Source organism: Lissotriton helveticus, chromosome 8 (genome assembly GCF_964261635.1).
Source record: "Lissotriton helveticus chromosome 8, aLisHel1.1, whole genome shotgun sequence".
NCBI classification, from domain to species: domain Eukaryota; kingdom Metazoa; phylum Chordata; class Amphibia; order Caudata; family Salamandridae; genus Lissotriton; species Lissotriton helveticus.
In genome coordinates this window covers 369,092,516-369,107,277 of record NC_136069.1, presented here as the reverse complement: position 1 = coordinate 369,107,277, position 14,762 = coordinate 369,092,516, and the positions used below count along the sequence as shown (strand labels likewise).

At 47.2% G+C, this 14,762-nt stretch overlaps 1 protein-coding gene across 1 annotated transcript in view; it reads right to left on the bottom strand.

Annotated features, from left to right (window-relative positions):
* The window catches only part of KL (klotho), a 360,970-nt gene that overhangs the window by 94,134 nt on the left and 252,074 nt on the right, over positions 1–14,762 (bottom strand). The window lies entirely within an intron of this gene.

The window sequence follows — 14,762 nt, the reverse complement described above, 5'->3', positions numbered from 1 at the left end:
ATGAGGCTCATGTAGATATGCTAGAAAAGCACGCCTCAGATGTGCACGACTACCAAGTCGTATCTAAGGTGCATCTCCGCGCAACATGGAAAAGATACTCACGGGAATTAAAGCCAAAAACGAGGATTTGGAGGCACGCTCCAGGAGCAACAACCTCAGAATTGCTGGAATACCAGAGACTACAGCTATACCCAAAATGTGACCCTACATTGAAACACTGCTTCGGGAGCTGTTCGATTCAGTCCTCTCCCCTGTGTTTGTTGTAGAACGCACGAACTGCTCACTGGGGCCACAAGCACCAGTTGGAGGCACGCTGAGGCCTATATACACGCTTACTAAATTACCGTGACCGAGACTCTGTGCTAAGAGCGGCCAGGGACCGGGGCCCTATAAACCACCAAGGCAATAACATCTCTTTTTTCCCAGACTTTACTCCACTGGTCCAAGCCGCCGTAAAGAATTCCTGCCTACCAAACGTATCATACAGAGAGCCAAAATTCCATACGCCATGCTATCCTGCAAAATTAAGAATCTTGCATGGCGGGCAATCCCACTTCTTCACTGATGCCATATCTGTTTTAAAGTTTGCCAATCATATCAGCACCAGGACACAGTCACCCTGCTACTCTCAACAGGCTGGATCTGAACTGGGACTCAGTGACAATGATTGAAGGCACCATGGCTGCCGGGCGATGTCTGATACGCCAACTGCTGGGTGACGCCCTACCTAGCTAATACTCACTATGAACAAAGGAGCTATACTCCACCATTACAAAGTTAATATGTGCGACTTTCCTACATTCCGTGAAGCCCCAGACTATAAACAAGACATGGCCACCGGCCACGCGAGTATGCAGTATGCCGGCGTCCCATGCCCACACTGGGAGAACTTCCATGTTCGAATATGTTTGTTCATCTATTGGAACTGCGGGGAGGGGGGAAGGGTGGGAACCATAATCTAGTTGGGGGGTTGGTGTGGGTGGAAGGTGGGCCAGGGGAGCCAACAAAGTTGGTGGGGGGAGGGAAGGTCGAGGGTTTGCAGCGAATTTGATGCAGACCATGTATATGGTCTCAAAGGCAGGACACACAGTTAAGAGCATGCACTCCATCACCGCAACTACGCACACTATGGGGTAGACGCTATGGGGTAATTACGCTGTTACAAGCAGTGCACTCACATCCCACTATCACGCACACTATTGTCCAACAGGCATATCGTTGTGTACACCAGAGCACCTCGCAAATACCTATCATATTACAGTTACGGGTAGATGTCGGTTGTAACATTCTTAACATGGAACATAAGAGGACTAAACGACCATAGAAACGCTAGACTAGTACGCTCCTATCTAATTAGGCATAGGATTGACATCTACTTCTTACAAGAAACACACCTCAGGAATACAGCAGACCCCAAACGCCACAATAGATACTGGGGGAGACACACTCAGCGCCATACTCTAACACTCCTGGAGCCCATAGGCCGCTACACATTTTAAGGAGCATACTGGTCACTACCCCAGTGACACTGGTTGCAATCTATCGTCCTAACATGGATGACACAGTCTTTTGCTATACCATTTGGTCAAAAATCACACTGCTTGGCTGTGATACGGTGGTATGGGGGAGACTTTAATGCCATCATGCATGGCTCCCTAGTCCTTGTGGGCTTCTTCCGCCAAATGCACCCCAGAGCCAACCAAAAGATCTCTCCCTATCCTAAGATAACGGGCTGATAGATATGATGAGGCGCAGATGGCACTCCAACACTAACTTGTCCGTCTGACGTGAATTGAGGGCCATTGTCACTTAACACACATTTGGGGATGCCTTCTCGGAGGAAGATGTTAGTGAGGAACTTCAGTATGGTGTCCATGTCCATTTCTTCATTTACATATACCTCGGGCCACTTCGAGTATCTGTCCAGGATGGGCCCTAAAATGTCGATGGAGAGCTCTTCCCATGGATTCCTCGGTGTGTCGAATTTTCCTATGGACGGCCTCAATGGAGTCAAAGTCTTATCAGCTTTTTGGCATTGGTTACATTCCCTTACATGTCGTTCGGTTTGTGTGTCCATGCCTGGCCACCAGTAACCTTGTTTGGCTCTCAGTTTGGTTTTCCCAATTCCTAAATGGCCTTCATGTAGTATGGCTAGTAGTCTGGGGACGAGTCCTTCCGGGGGTACCACTTTGTACCCTCTGTACATGAAGATTCCCTTGTCGCCAAGTGAGAGCTCCTCTCTCACTTCGAAGTACTTCCTCATCTCTCCGTTGAGATGTCTCTTTTCTGGCCATCCACCGGTGATGTATCCTTTCACCTCTTGGATAATCTTGTCTTCTTGGTACGCCTCCTTCCATTCATGGTTGCTTATTACTGTCTCCGGGTCCTCCATCAATGCCACCATTTCGTCTCCGTCTTCCATCTCCCCTTCCGCTGAGTCCATGGCTGCTGCCCTGCTCAAATAGTCAGCCACTTTGTTTCTGCTGCCGGGGATATACTCCACATCATAGCGGTACTCCAGTAGTTTGAGGGTCATTTTTGCTATTCTCGGGGTGGCACTCGCGTGCCCACTGGACGTGAGGACCCGCACCAATGGCTTGTGGTCTGTTCTCAGCTGGAATCTAGTGCCCCATAGGAACTGGTGAAATCTTCTAAAGGCCTAAACCACCGCCAACATCTCTTTTTCAATGACACTGAACTTCTTCTCAGTGTTCGTCAGAGTCTTGTACGCGAAACTGAGTGTTTCCATCACTCCCCCTCCTCTGTCTTGCATAAGGACCGCGCCGAGTCCTTTGTCGCTGGCGTCGGTTGTTACCACCGTCCGCCCCTGTGGATCGTACCCTCGGAGGGGTATGGCATGTGTCACCTCCTCCTTGATGCTCTCAAACTCTCTGTGGGTTTCCTCTGTCCATGCAAACGCCGTTTTTTGCTCTCGTGAGCATCCGCATGGGATGGGTTTTTGAAGCGAAATGCTGTATGAATTTGCTATAGTACTCGGCCATGCCCAGGAATGACCTGACCTCTTCCTTGCTGGTTGGTGGTGGGTCCTCACAGATTGCTCTTACATTTTCCTTCTTCTGTGTGATCCCTCGTTCGCCTATTTCGTGTCCTAGGTAGGTGACGGATGCCATGCCCAGGTGGCATTTCTCCCACTCTGCAGTCAGTCCCTTGTCCTCCAGTACCTTTAGTACCTTGTTTAACTTGGCGTCGTGGTCCCGTTGGTCAGCTCCCATGACCAGGATGTCGTCTTGGAAGTATTGGACCCCTTCCAGATCCTTGAAGAGACGATGCATCAGCTTTTGGAAGACTACCGCTGCCGACGCTATCCCGAAGGGCATCCTGCAGAACTGGTAACACCCGAACGGGGTGATGAACGACATCAACCTCCTGCTCTCTGGATGTAGCGCTATCTGATGATACGCCGACATCAAGTCGATGGTCGAGTACCATTTCTTTCCTTTGGTCTTCGCCAGCATTTCCTCTATGCGGGGAAGTGGGAACTTTTCCACTACGATGTTTTTGTTAAGTTCGCGCAGGTCCACGCACAGCCGGACCTTGCTGTTTGGTTTCATCACCACCACCAAGGGGGCAAGCCACTCCGCACATGTGATGGGTTCAATTATGCCATTTCTTTCCAAATCGTGCAGCTCTTGCTGTACCGCTCCCTCACTGCTTTCGGTACATTCCTCACCTTATGTGACACTGGCGTGGCGTCCATCTTGAGGATAATCTTGTGCGAAAACCTTTCCAATTTCCCCACTCTTCCTCCGAATACCTTGGGGAAGTCTCTTTTCCACTTCTCCATGTCTGGCCATGTTTCCGGTTCCGTCAAAAGCACCTGTACTGCGCCGCCGGGGTCCAGCTTGATGCCCAGGTCTCCTTGGTCCATCCAGCCCAATACTGATGGGCCTTTTCTCCGTCACATAAAGTTTGCAATTCGCACTGCGTCCTCTGAATTCGAACGTTAAGAGTCGAAATCCTGCTATGGGGATGCGGTTTCCCAAGTACGTAACTGGTCTGATGTCCGGTGGTTCTAGGTGTGGGCCTAAATGGGGCAAGAATTTTTCCGTCCACACCGCTCTTTGTACTAACGTGTATGGTGATCCTGAGTCCTCCACGATGCTGATCATCACTCCACCTATCAACATGTCCAGTACGGGCTTGTTCGATCTCCTGGCTCCTACGCTCAAGACTTGGTCTTCAATACATAGGACTTCATCCTCTTCCTCTTGGATTCTGCCTTCCCCTTCTTCCTGGTCACCGTCGATACATTTCACCGTGTTGCGGGCCATTTTCCTCCGGCAAACATTCTCGTAATGTCCCATAATACCGCAGAACATGCACTTAGCTCGGAAGGCCGGGCATCTTTTGTCATTCGCCTCATGTGCCCAACTGCCGCACCGGTAACATGAGGACTTACTTCCTTTGGTCTGCTTTCCTGGTGGTCCTAGCTTTCCTTGCCATTTGTTGGGTCCTCTGTGGGTAGGCCCCGTGTGCCTGTTCCCACTCTTTTGCTCTTCATCCTCTATTCTGTTGACCATAGGCTTTGCCGCCATTTCCCTTTTCGCCCCATCTGCACATCTCTGTGCTAATTCGGCCTTCTTCACCATCGCAATCGCCTCCTTCAACGTGGTGTCCCCACTGGCCCACAGCTTATCCTCTACCGATTTCATCGTAGTATGCATTACTATTTGGTCTTTAATGAAATCATCATGGAGTCCACCAAATTGACACGTGGACGCCAATTTCCTGAGGGCCGCAACATACTCATCGATAGATTCACCCTGCTCTTGCTTCCGCTGTTGGAAATTGTATCGGTCTATTGATACGCAAACCGCCGGTCGATAGTGTTCATCAAGCTCTTCCAGGGCGTGCACATACACATCGTCATCACTTGATTGTCTCTGCTTGTGTACCAGGTTCTTGAACACCCCGATTCCCTCCGGGCCCAAGTTGTGTAACAAGATTCTTCTTTTCCGGACCTCGTTTTCATCCTCCAGTATTTCAATATAATTTGTGATGTATTCCTTCCAGTCCTCCCACTTCATTAGGGGCTCTCCTGGTTTTGGCAGGAAGGGAATCGGCGCGGTCGCCGAGGACGATTGAGCGCACATGGTCTCCCGCCTTTGCGGCGTGCCGCTCTGGGATTTGGGGCTGCCTGGCGCGCTGTTGTCCTCCCCTTCGCCTGGTAAGGGCTGGGTGTCACCTTGTTCACCACTGTCCGTGACCCCTGGATCCGCCAGTGCTACTTTCCGGTTGGGTACCCCTACAGGACTGGGTTCCTGTGCCACCCTGCAGTCCTCCTGACGCTTTTGGCGGGTTTATTAGGTGTACCTTGTGCCTTTTGCAGCTATCAATGCTTTTTGTATGCAGGGTGCAGCCGCTTCTGCCACGCTCTGTGTGCTCCCACTCTCTCCTGTGCGCTGTCCGATGTATGAGTCTCTCTGTCCTCAGGGAGTGGTAGGGGTTGGCCAGGGACCTTGCTGCGTCTCTGCTTCCCCTGCTCCACATGGGTCCAAGTCTCAAGCTCGTTTTTTTCCTAGTTCTGTTCCCTTCTTCTTTTCCTACTCCCTCGTCGCCATTGTAAAGAAGCTGTTTCCAATAAGGACAGACACCCAGTTTGGTAAAGTGTGGGGTTTATTTAAACTATTATCTGGCACACAGAGCGCCGAGCGTGCTGCTTGTGCACCGTTCCGGCACCCGACTGCTCGTGCTGCCCGGCGCGCGCAATACAAAATGGCCGCGCCTCACGCTACGTCGTTACGTAGCGTGAGACGCTAGAACGGCAACTCTACAATTTTGTCATCCCCCTCAGTGCTGACACCCGGGGCGGCCCGCACCCACCACATCCCCTTCCTACGCCACTGGACACCTTCTGTGTAATGTAATGTAATGTAATATTGTTTTTATAAAGCGCAACTTACACTCCACGGAGCATCTTGGCGCTAAACATTCGTGTCACAGAGAGATGGATACTAGTAAGCCAAATGAGAACTCAGTAGGAAAGCATCTAGTATGTCTGGAAAAGGGGTTTTAAATTAAAGCAAAACAGAAGGTGTCAGTGATTTTAAAAATCCATGTTTTAAGCGTTTTTCGAAAGAGATTCTCTGACGGGATCTGACGCAATTGAGGTGGGAGTTTGTTCCAGGCTCTAGCTCCTAGTACTCCAAAGGATTTTCCTCCTTTTGTAGTGAGTCTGAATTTGGGAGTCATCAGTAGGTTTAGGTTGGAAGATCTAAGTGAGCGAGAGGGTGCGTATCTTCCAAACCTTTTGGACAGATAGGTGGGGCCCAACTGGTGGTAGGCCCTAAAGGTGATCACTAGGATTTTAAATAATACCCTCTTGTGAATGGGCAGCCAGTGCAATATCTTGAGTGCTGCTGAGGCAGATGACTTCCTAGGCCATCTCAGCACAAGACGGGCGGTGGCGTTCTGGACCATCTGCAGTTTATGCAGTACAGCCTTGCTGGAACCTGCATAAAGACTATTGCAGTAGTCCAGACGAGATGTAATAAGGGCCAACGCTACCGTCTTCCTGGCTGTCAGAGGGAGAAAGTCAAAGAACCTTCTAAGGCCTTTGATTATATTAAAACAGGACCCTGCCACATTGCCCGCTTGTTGTCTGAAAGATAAGGCCTCATCGAACCGTATCCCAAGATTACGGGCAGTCGAGATGGTATTCGGGGGGACTTCCGCATCTTGAGGCCACCAGTATTTGGGGGGAAAGAAGACATGTTGGCCAAAAGGGAGGATTTCAGTCTTGCCTGAGTTACATTTGAGATGGTGATTTCTCATCCATTCAAAGGTTGCGGCAAGACAATCTCTCAGATTTTCCTCTGCCTTTGTGGTGTTATTGTCCAGGACGAGGATGAGCTGAGTGTCATCAGCGTAGGATATCGTGCTGATGTGGAAGGATGTAATCAGCTCTATCAAAGGGGTCATGTAAAGGTTAAAAAGTATTGGACTCAGGCTGGAGCCCTGTGGAACCCCTGTATTTAACGCTTTTTCATCTGAGCGATGGCTTCCTAGTATTGTTACTTGCTTCCTGTGGCTGAGAAAATTTTTCAGCCATTCAAGAGCAGTTCCTGCTATTCCTGATTCTGCTAGGCGGCCAATTAATACGGGGTGTGAGACCGTATCAAAGGCCGCCGATAGATCTAGCAGAACAAGGACGGCCTTTTTTCCTTGATTCATTGCTGTCTTAAGTGTCTCCACCGTGTGAAGTAGTGCTGACTCCATGGAGTGTTTAGCTCTAAAACCTGCTTGATTGGAATGTAGGATATCGTTATCCTCCAGGTACCTGGTCAGTTGTTTGTTTACCGCTGCTTCCGTAAGTTTAAAAAGGAGTGGAAGCAGTGAAATAGGGCGGAGGTTAGAGAGTGTAGTGGGGTCAGCTAGGGTTTTTTTTTGTAAAGGTTTACAGCGGCCAGTTTCCATTCAGATGGAATGGCGGCAGTGGCCAAAGAGGAGTTGATAATAGCATTAATGCTTGGATTTACAATGTCCACTAGAGATTGTAGCAGCAGAGGGGGGCAGGGGTCAAAAGGGGAACCTGACTTGCTGGAGAGGATAGCCTGACGGGTTTCATCAAGACTAACAGGGGAGAAAGAATTTAACTGAATTTTACTATTCATTGAGTTTGTGTTTTCAACAGAAACAGACCCTAGGGGGTCTGGGAAATCTTTGGTAAGGTTAAATATTTTCTGTTCGAAGTAATTTGCTATGGAATTACATAGTGAAAGCGAGGGCGGAATCTCTTGTCTAAGAAATCTGGGGTTCATAAAGTCATCAACTATTTTAAAAATATCTTTCTGTTTGTTGTTAGAGAGGTTGATGGCTTCTAGAAAGTGATCTTTTTTAGTGTTTTTTATCATTGTATGATATTGTCTCCTAGAGGTTTTATAGGCAATGAGTTCATCTGTTTCATAAGTACGGCGCCATTTCTTTTCCAGGGCTCTAACCTCTTTATGTTTTTCTTTTAGAGGGAGGGAGAACCATGGGGCGGACTTTTTATTCCGCTTCTTACTTATTTTTTCCATGTCTGCTGGTCCACAGAAATCAGTGACCCAATTGCAGAAAATATTGTAGTCAGTTTCAGTGTTGCCAGTCAGCGATGGTTTAGTATCCTCGGCAATAAGGTGCAGATTAGGGGAGTTTTTTTTAATTTTTTCCAGTCTCTCTTTATCTGAATATCAATTTTCCTATTTACTGTTTTGACCCTTGTCTTATTGGTGGTCAGATTGAAAGGGACCAACCAATGGTCCGTCCAAGTTTGAATCCGAGGGGATTCGACAGTCAAAGTTTTAATATTGGTACAAATACAGTCTAAGATGTGACCAGCTTTATGTGTGGGTTCTTTGGTCAGTATTGTGAGTCCCAGGACATTAGTTAGGTCTCTGAGCCATATTGCATTTGGGTCATTAGTTTTATCGAGGTGGAGATTTAGGTCGCCTAGTACTGTGAAATTGGCGAATTTGAGCGTTAGATTGCTGAGTGCTTCCTCAAAGCTTTCTAAAAAATCTTTCTGTGGTCCAGGTGGACGATAAATTAAAACGCCAGCAAAAGTGTTTTCCTCATTTATCTGAATGCGGAAACCCATGCTTTCTGCCCCTTTTATGTCTGCGAGTTCGAAAATGGTGCATTTGATAGAATCCCGATGAATAATGGCCAAACCACCCCCTCTCTGTTCCTGCCTATCAACCCTCTGAATAAGATATCCTTGGGGGACTGTTTGGGCTATTACTGGGTTGCACCAGGCTTTGAGCCAAGTTTCTGTTACGAAGAGCATGTCGAGGTCAGTCTCCGTCACTAGGTCGTGAATATGCGCCCCGTTCTTGCACATTGACCTGGCGTTAATCAATCCTCCTCGAAGGGGGATCTCCTGTTCACTATTTGGTGGCCATTTCTCAGGATTAAGTTGGGTTCTGCATGTATAGCAGCATATTGGCCCTAACGACTTATCGACAATAATACGTTGATGGCAGTTTTTAGTCTTCTGATTAAGGGAAAGAATCTTTTTTCTAGTAAGAATAGGTATTTGAGAAGTACCTACCGTGGTTGGGACATCATGACTAGCCCAGGGCCCGGCAGCGGCACGGATGGGCACAGACGGGCTTGCCTTAGGCGCGCCTTTGGCGCGCAAACGGCGTGCCCGCTGCGCTCGTCCGCTGCGCGTCCGGAAAAGGCACATATTTGTAGGGATAAAGCGACGCCTTGAAAGGGCGTGGCCTCGTCAAAAGGGGGGCGTGTCCGTGCTTCGTGCCGGTGACGGCAGGGAATGCCTTAGCGTTTCTTTAGTGCCCGTGCCAGCGATGATATCCGCTGCGCGGGTGATTCCAAGAAGATGGAGAAGGTAGGATTAGTCAAAGTATTTTAAAAACAATCAGGGCGAATAGTGACACTCAAACATTAAAATTGCGCTAATCTAGCTCCCGGCTTTCCGCCTCAGGAGACACGAATATTACCAGCGTCGCTTGCAATCAGCGGCGGCTAAGTAGTGTGCTTTGGTGGGCGTGGCCTTGTCAAAAGGGGGCGTGTCCGTGCTTCGTGCCGGTGATGGCAGGGAATGCCTTAGCGTTTCTTTAGTGCCCGTGCCAGCGATAATATCCGCTGCGCGGGTGATTCCAAGAAGATGGAGAAGGTAGGATTAGTCAAAGTATTTTAAAAACAATCAGGGCGAATAGTGACACTCAAACATTAAAATTGCGCTAATCTAGCTCCCGGCTTTCCGCCTCAGGAGACACAAATATTACCAGCGTCGCTTGCAATCAGCGGCGCCTAAATAGTGTGCTTTGGTGGGCGTGGCCTCGTCAAAAGGGGGCGTGTCCGTGCTTCGTGCCGGTGACGGCAGGGAATGCCTTAGCGTTTCTTTAGTGCCCGTGCCAGCGATAATATCCGCTGCGTGGGTGATTCCAAGAAGATGGAGAAGGTAGGATTAGTCAAAGTATTTTAAAAACAATCAGGGCGAATAGTGACACTCAAACATTAAAATTGCGCTAATCTAGCTCCCGGCTTTCCGCCTCAGGAGACACGAATATTACCAGCGTCGCTTTCAATCAGCGGCGCCTAAATAGTGTGCTTTGGTGGGCGTGGCCTCGTCAAAAGGGGGCGTGTCCGTGCTTCGTGCCGGTGACGGCAGGGAATGCCTTAGCGTTTCTTTAGTGCCCGTGCCAGCGATAATATCCGCTGCGCGGGTGATTCCAAGAAGATGGAGAAGGTAGGATTAGTCAAAGTATTTTAAAAACAATCAGGGCGAATAGTGACACTCAAACATTAAAATTGCGCTAATCTAGCTCCCGGCTTTCCGCCTCAGGAGACACGTAAGTACATTTCACAATGGTCTCAGCTGTGACCATGTCATGCCTGTTATACCTGCGCATCAAGGCACGGATTTCATCCTCCAGTGCAACATAGTTTACAGCCCAGCCGACCCTGGGTGCTGTCTGCTGTGTTTGTTTATGGCCAACAAATGGCTTGCAGCACACATAACCTGGTTTGATGAAAGCAGGGCCTTCCATGCAAGCAATAAAATCCAAGCCATTTGTCAGGCGATAAACAGACACACAGGGCCTGGTAACAGATTCGAGGGGATGGCACCAATGCCAGAGTGGTCTTACTGGGTATCAGGCATTCCACAGCTTTCAGGCAACATAACAGTAAAAGTGCCAAGATAATTCTGGTGATTAATGCACCTGCTGGAGAGAGATTCAAATTGTGCCTAGTGGCAGTTTTGGCTCATCTAAGGTAGTGCAGAGGGTTAATTTGCCTGCTGCAAAGATCATGTACTATAGTATTATTCAGATCACATAACAGTATTTTACATGCATAGCTCAGTGGGTTACCGCTTTTGTCACAGAGATCCTTCTGTGATTGAGTAGTTCATAAATTACAATCATAATCTAGGTTAGAAAATTGTTTTTCCCGGTCTTTCAATGTCCTGATTCTGCTACAAAGGGTTTGTTTGGGTAGAAATAAATTCTTATTAGTAAAGTCAACCCCAGTCACTGTGTTGCGTTCTGAATCCTGAGTTTGTGCTTCCCCAGACCAAGCACTCTTAAAAAATGCCTACCTGTATATATATTGATTTACACAGATGTGATTCAATGTCTTGTCTTAGATACTTGTGGGAGAGGGCTTTGGGGAGATGAAAGGCACTGTTGGAGGGTTATGGTGAGGGAATCATTGAAGAACCCTAACTAAGATGTCTGTATCCTGGTGTCCTGTAAGGTAATTATTTACTATGCTATAAAAACAAATACAATTGAATGACAACTACAATTGAATATAATGAAAAATGTGTTGTAAGATACAGCGTTTTTGCCATTTTTGCCCACATTTTCTTGTGGGGGGGGGGAACACCCCCATGCCCCATTGCAGTGGTCAGGCTAACTCACTATGCACCGTATGGGGACTGGTCTGACAAAATTTGCCAGAACTGCTTTGGGTATATCAGTTCTTACTCCGGCCTTGGATTGCATCATCTTCTCGGGCTCAAAGGAACCCCAAGAGGCTCCACTTTCCTTTGATGCACTGTGCTCTTGTGAACAGGCCAGTGACTGAGTTAGCATAGCACACAGTGACAGAATACATTATTGTCTGTATAACTGCTAAAATTCTAATTTTCAAGCATTTGTTCAGTTTATGTGCAGGTATTTACATTTTGTTGAATTAGAAACGTGTTTACATCCCACAGCCTTAGTCTTCACACTCCGAACACAACAAAATTGTGGCACAATTCATCACATTATAAAATCCTCTCACTGTAATAGTGACACTTCCACCAATGCCTACAATTGATTTACTAACACTAAAAATAGGTATCCTACCTCTTCAAAGGAATACTTTTTTTCCCTGAAATGATTTTCACAGGCACCGACAAACCACAGTAGTTTATATTTCCTCAATATTCACAAGGACAGTCTTTAGGATCCAAAGGTGTGCTCAAGTCACATATACCATTGTTGCAATTTTGTTCTGGATGTTACCTGTTCGTGAGATGTGTTCACAAGGTGAATCGGCCCCTATGGTGTGAACTGATTTATGAGTAAGCAATGCTCCTACTGGCCAAAGCATACCTAGTTTCATACATTTAATGGGTCAAGTGGGTGGGTAAATGAAGGTAAATCTATAAGGAAAAGGCTCAGTTCTAGGCTTTTTCCCATTGGAATTAAGAAGAGGGCCTTTGCTCCTGGAATTTTGTCATGGTTTTAGGCCTTTGGGTTTTTGCTGCTGGTCTTAGGAGACTGTTGGTTCTGTTTCTCAAAGGATGGGATCCCGGGCCTGTTGAATGAAAGAGTTGAAGTGTGCTGACCAGGGTACAGTGAAAAACATAGCCCTGCATTCTAAAATGAAACCTAGGTTGGGTGGGTAAAATTGACAGTGTGGAGCGGATTAACAAGAAAGTGACTCAGTGCATTCGCAACCCATTTGGCTGCGCCGCACTAAGTCACTTTCAGAGCACAGGAATGCGACATATTTACAATGGTAAGTCGTATTCCTGTGCTCTCCCCTGCGCTGGCGCACGGCACCCTTGTACCAAGGTGCAAGGATGCCTGCGTCATGGGGAGATTGTTTTCGTGCAGGAAAGGGCACGGCACCTTCCTGCACAAAAACAAGCACTACAAGCATTTTCCTATTTCAATGCATGCTGTAGAATACTGCACACATTAAAGAGGAAAAAACGAGTAGAAATGAAAACATTTCTCCTTGTTGCGCCTCCCTATGCCTCCCCTGGTAGCATTCACATGCATTTCCAGATTTACGATTCCTCGTAAATCTGAAATGTGGCTGGTTCCATGGGTGTTGCATGGGAAAACCCACAGCAACACCCATGGAATGCCCCTTTCACACAAAGTACTGCGTGTATAGGGGCAGTATTTACAAGGACAGGAAAAGCCACGGCTTTTCCTGTCCATGTAAATATGGAGCAGGAACATACACCACTAGTACGTCACAAAAAGTGACGTACTGGTGGCGTAGGGGGCTTGTGAATCAGCCCCTAAGTTTCCAGCCTCAACATTGTACTGTAATAAAACTCTAGATTGAAACATGTAAGTGGGACTAATTTCCCCAAAGGGAGAACTCTGTAATTTCGTGTACATACGATACAATATTCTGCACGTGTTTTATTTCTCAAAGGTATGGAGTTAAGTGTATACATCTATACTCATATATGCTTACCTCCCGGATATTTTGGTCCTACATATATTGATCACACTATTTTGGTTTGCCGGCATTTCTGTCCTCGATATACGGATACTTGAAACTGACTTGACAAAAATGTGACTAACATGACAATGTGTGTTGTACTGGTGCAGTAAGAAAACCGCACAAGTAAAATATGCCTGAGTCCAGAACATCTGAAGTCTTAAGATAACATGTAAACCACATAGGTCTGTCATTTTATGCTACTCCAGTCACAATAATAAGTCATTTTCTATGAAGAAACATAGGGGCTTATTAGGATAGCGGATTTTCCGCATCCTCTGGGCCGGCGGAAGCTACCGCCGGCCCGGAGGATGGGGAAAATCCGCTGCGGACCCACCAAAGACCCACCGCCACATTAGGATGGCTGGTGGGTCCTGGTTTCCGTCCGCTGCTTTTCCGCCGCGGTTGGCTTACAACCGCGGCAGAAAAGCTCTAATATGGTGACGGTGTCTCTCAGACACCGTCAGCCAGATTAGGATGGGCTTGAAGCCGCACCCGCCGCAATGTTAGTAATAGAGGATTTGACCGCCAGGGTGGCGGTCACATCCTAATCGCACAGGAGGGAACGCCGCAGCCCATGCGGACGTTCCCTCCTCCTCAGTGATCGCGGACGGACGAAAGTCCGTCCGCGATCATAATCGGCCCCATAGTGTTATTTGCGCGCCACAACTGCTACTTTGAGTATCCATGGCCTTTTAGAACACCACAATGGCATATTGAGCAGCACTCCAACCAGGCTGGCATATTAAGTATCATATTAGAAGCGTCATCGAGTATTCAAATAGCAGCTTGTATAATTGGTGAGCACCCAGGAAAATTGCCTATGATATATTGGAAATACTGAAAATGGAAGGCCTCCGATCTGATCCCATTAGAAATGTGGGAGAGTAAAAAGAGAACAAACAAAATACTCAGTGTGATAAAATGGAACAAAAGCTGATAATAGAAGAATTGTACTCAATCAGAGCCCTTGCAGATTTTTGGCTCAAAAACACGGGTGATATTTCTTCTGGAATATGAATTACATATTTAATTTGCATGTTGTGTGGAGGGACTACTGCACACTGCATTGGATAGGCACTGCAAAACAAATGTTTTTCAGCGGCCTATCCAGTGTTTCCATCATGTGGATGATACAAGATTTATTACATGGGTGAACATGATGCTCCTGAGTACTACAGGAGAACATGAGGTATTTTAATACTTAACGAGCCTCCATTCTTTCACCACTCTTAGCAGCGCTATCCAAATTAAATCATGCTTCAGTTTCACCTTCAGTTCCTATTAAGCAATCAGAATTGCCACTGACTGTGACATTAAGGGTACTCACTTTGTATTCACTACTATATAAAAGTATATTGAAAATTTGGAGGAACTTTAGAGAAGGAGAGCAAAATTAAAGAGGTGGTTCAAAAAATGTCGAAAGGTTCGTATTTATTGACGGCTTTAAAACGGGGAAAACTAGAACAGGCAAACATAATAAACAGCAACACGGTAATACTGGAATTGATCAATGTTAGGCTGTGTCACGGCCTACACAATCCTGTGATAAAATA